Below are 5,200 nucleotides of genomic sequence, written 5' to 3'. Positions count from 1 at the left end.
ATATATATATATATATATATATATATATATATATATATAAAAGCTGAAAATAGATGGGTATTAAGTAAAAAAATTGGTTGAACTTATCCTATAAAATGAAACTAAAAAAATATTTACTTTATGTATCTAATGAAGCTTCATCAATGTAAATCAATTTTCTAAGAGCACAAAAAAACATCATAGATTTAATGTCAAATTCTTTATATAAATAGTTAATACATAAATTTTTTTTAGTATGACTCAATTTTAAATGAACTCTTTATATTTCAAAATTAAATATGTACACTTCATGTATTGTAAAAAATTTACACTTACACCTCCAATTAAGTTTATCTATAACTAAATATATTAAAATATAATTATTAACTAATAAACTTGAACTATTAAAATAATAATTTTGTGAAGTTATTTGTCATGCCCGAATATACACCCTAAATGTGTGGCGGGCACTCGAGAACCATTAATATCCCCAAGCGAACGCTTGACCTGAGTAACTACTCAGTGGAAGACTTAACTTAGCAGAGATAAACCCTAATAAATTAGAATGTTACAAAGAGAACATTCAACTAGCAAATACGTTAAACTCGAGTATTAATACAAACAATTGAAAGTAATAAGACTAAAGAACTAATAATGTCTGACTTTCTATGAAACATCTAATAACAATGATGGATGTCAGGACAAGATCTCCGATCATCCTAACAACTGAACTACTACAGCAATAAAAGGGATCCCCCGAAATGCAATGAGGCTCACCAACAAACTCTGAGATGCCCGACTAGATCAACAAGGCATTGGATGTTGATCATGATTACATGTATTTGCATCATAATAAAATGCAGGGCAACTGACATCAATACATTGAATGTACGAGTATGCTATGAGAATTTTAAAACACATAAGTTTAAAATGAACTGAAAAATAAATCTGATTTCAACTGAATTGAACTATATTCATTTAAAAAAAAATGTTTATGCACCACAATGAATTTAGTTTTTTATTTTTTCTTCTTTTCATTTAATGGAGTTTTTAGGAGAATTCCTAGAAGAAAAACAAGGTCATCAAGATCAAAGTGAAATATCAAAAGAATTGAAGATTCAAGTTCTGACAAAGAAAAAGCAAAAACTATTATAAGGAATATACAAGAAAATCTTAAGCTTGTATCTTTTAAATGTCGTAATTGTACTTATCCCATATACTAGTGTTTATTTTTTTTATAATGAAATTTATTCATCAACTCGCTTGATATTCACATTTGATCTTGATGAGTTTGCTTTTGTTGTGGATATTGGCTTAAGAACTTCATTGAACTAAACTAAAAGAAGAAGAAAAATATACAGATTTGAATTTATTGTGTCGGATGAATAAGGTTTTGAATAATTTAATTTTTTATCTTTTCCTTGTTTACATTCAATGGAGTTTTTAGAATTATTTCTACAATAGAAACACGATCATCAAGATCTAAGTTAAATTTGAAAAGAATTGAAGATTCAAGTTTTCGACCAAATAAAAAAAACAAAAACTAGTATGTAGTGTATACAAGAAAATCTCAAACTTGTATTTTCTTAATATCTTATGTGTGTGCGTGTGTGCGTACGCGTGCGTGCATGTGTGTGTGCGTGTGAGGGTGTGTGCGTGCGTGCTTGCGTGATATTAAGGTTTTCTCACGTTTTCCTTTTTCGTTTTTGCTCGGGCGCAACAACAGATAGCAAGAGAAGCAAATAAAAAAATTAAAGATTTTAAAATTTAACTGCGATATTAAGTCTCAAAGCAAAATTCCTTACGATAACATTTTTTTATCAACATTTCATTTTTTTTGTTGCGAAACACGAAATAAGGTTTGTTTGTAAAAAAATGAATGCAAATACCAGTATTTATAGAAATGAATTAGAATTTATATCTAATATTAATATGAAAAATCAAAAATATAAATTAAAAAAAAATCAAATTGAATGTCAACATTAGTAATAATCAAAATATATGTGTCTTCGTGGACTAAATAAATTATTTACTAAAAATATTACGTACCTCAAAAAGTCAAACGAGAGACTAGATCTGCGACTGAAAAATATTCTCTTCAGAAGGAGATGAAAAACATATTTAAATTGCTACTTCTGCTTTATATATATATTTTTAAAAATGGTAAGATCAAAAAGAAGGAAACGAAATGAAAGGAATAATTAAAATATGAACTTACATAAAGTTTTTCTCACACCACAACATGACTTGATATGTATGTTGAAATCAATTTGAAATCCATTACATTCATCATCAAGAGTATATCTCTGAAAAAAAGGACGAGATTACAACCAAGGAAGAACCAAGATAAAAAAGACGAAAAAGGAGGATACTTACTTTTGCAATCTGAGAAAGTGAAGCAGCGAACACATCAAAAGTTAAATGTTGATAATAAACAACAAGAAAAAATGTAAGGTCATGTTCATAGAAGCCTCGCCATCTTAGGCGATATGATAAAGAAGAACGCGGAAATCACAATAGAAAACCCTAACCGATATGATCAATTCATAGATGTTTTGCAGATGTCTTCATGGATCGGTCAAACTTTGTTTACCTTATTTGGACTTTTTTTGGACTTATTTGACCCATTTCTATACATATTTGATCGTAAGGAGAAATACATAAATGGACCATAAAATATGATAATTACACTTTCACAGTTCAGCCCAAACTAATTTAGCCAATACACATTGACCCAAAATAAATTACAGCCAGTACCCCTTTTAGTTTAGGGCAAATATTTCTTTAGCTTCCTTTAAGTTTAGTCCCAATTTCTCACCCAACTGTTTAAAATATACGCCCATTTTCTCCCCAACCCAAAACTTTTAGGAAATATTAATGAAATACACGTCTTATGTTTCCCTTATTTTTAATATCCCCTTATATTTCTAAAAATCTATAAAATTCCTTATTTCTATATTGTTTTGTAGCAACATATTAATATATCCAAGTCAGTATTTAATGTATTCAAACTCCATTATGTATCCTATTTATTTTATAACTAGTGAATTTGATCGCGCTTCAAGTGCTTTATAAAAAATCAATAAATTTAAAATAATAATTTTATAACTTCATATACAAGAAATAAATTTTAGTTCTGTTATATTGATTAAAACACAAAATATTTTTTTATTGGTATTAGATAAATCACATTTAAAAATAAATAAATTCGCATTTCAAATAAAACAATGAAGTAAAACCTAATAAAACTAAAATCATAAAAAGAAAAAAAACACACAAAACATACTTTTTAACCAAGTGAAGTACATATGACATTATTAAGCATATTTGGTACAAGCTTTGAGAAAATAAATTGAAAAGAGCACAATTGTTTTCAAAAAATTGATGAATCATTGTATGTACAATAATGTAGTTGTGTAAATAATGATACTTACTCATGACCATCTCTATGGAAAACTTGCATAAGTATGCTTTCTAAACTCATTTACCACACTTTTATGGTGATAATAGAGAGAATGATTGATCATCTAATTTAGGAATTATTTCACCAAGTAAGAGGAGTCTGTATTGGCAACAAACACAGACATTTAATGTACAAAATATTGTGAAAATTTTTATGATTACTATTGAGATAAAATTTACAACTCCTACTTGCACGTGAATTCCTAGTTTTCTTCCACAAGTTTTCTCAGGAATAACTTTGTATTCCACGTTAGTTAGTCCACTTGCCAAATACATTCTATTATTAAAAACACTTCAACATAAATAATTTTATCATACATTATTAGAATTAAGGTAATCATGAAGTCAAATAAGAGATTGAACATACCAAATATAATATAATTAGTGTCATCTGAATTTCATATGTGAAGAGTGAAAAAATTATAAATCAATCCCCATTTGTCTTGAAAGAAATCACATTCACCATTCTTTAAATCTTATTCCTTATCATCAAATAATGTCTATCAATAATGACCAACTCTGAAAAAAATATATAAGCAAACTACTATATGAAAAAAGAAAATACACTCCCAATCTATATATAGTAAAAAAAATATAAAATATGAGAATCAAAGTTAAATAAAATATAATTATTCAAAAATTAATACATACTAAAAGCCATTGTAATTATAATTTAAAAGAAAGATACTTTTGATGAAAATAAACGGAAAGGAAGAATTATGATTCGAATAAATAAATTATAATCATTAATTTCACAATTAAGAAAAAATGAATCGCTTAATTAGTGCTATTTTTCAGTCATTTTAGTATAAGAAAACTTACAGCTAATCAAATTAACGTTCCTTTTTGGTTAATTTTAGTTACCTCCAATTTAGTAGTAATTTAATTTGATCTAATTAATCAAAATTTACTTTCCTTTTTATGTTAATGCTATGATCAAATTAACATTATTTTTTTGGTTAATTTTAGTGACTGTCGTTTTAGCAATAACATAATCAAATTAAAATTAATTAAATTAAATTAAGCAAAATTCACATTCCTTTTTAAGATAACACTATAATCAAATCAATTGGGTTAATTTTAGTTACTGTCAATTTAGTAGTAACTTAATCAAATCAAATTAAACAAAATTAGCGTTACCTTTTTAGTTATTGTATATTTATAGTTATTGTATCATTACTTTCGGATGAAATGAATGTTATGAAGGCTCATGGGAAGAGAATGTTGTTTTATACTTATTCTTTAACATAAAATGAAGAACAAAATTGAAAAATATGAAAAAATAGATAAACAGTTTTGGCCATTAAGGAATGTCACATTAGCGGAATGTGAATGTTTATTCACTTGTTTTATTGTTATTTGGTCAGAATAGGTAAAAAGAGTGTTATAATCTTTTTCTTTGGATTAAAATTAACTTTTTGATATTTTCTAATTGATATAAGCATTTATTATTTTGATAAGAGAAATTTTTGGTTCCACCCATTAAATTATTGGAAAAAGGCTTAAATATGCCATCAAATTTTTAGAAAATGCTTATTTATGCCATCCGCCAAAAGTTTGGCTCATTTATGCCATTGCTGTTAAAGAAAAGGCTCATTCATGCCATTTTTTAACCTCCGGTTTGCAAAACAATTTTTAACCCACCAAACAAGGTCTAACACTTTTCTATTAGTGTTTTTGTATCAAATGTATACTTTTTGCTTGTTTTTCTTTAAAAACACCAAGAACACATGAAGAGCATAAACAACTCCCAAATATT

Source organism: Solanum pennellii, chromosome 8 (assembly GCF_001406875.1).
Source record: "Solanum pennellii chromosome 8, SPENNV200".
Classification (NCBI taxonomy): Eukaryota; Viridiplantae; Streptophyta; class Magnoliopsida; order Solanales; family Solanaceae; genus Solanum; species Solanum pennellii.
This window is presented reverse-complemented; position numbering follows the sequence as displayed.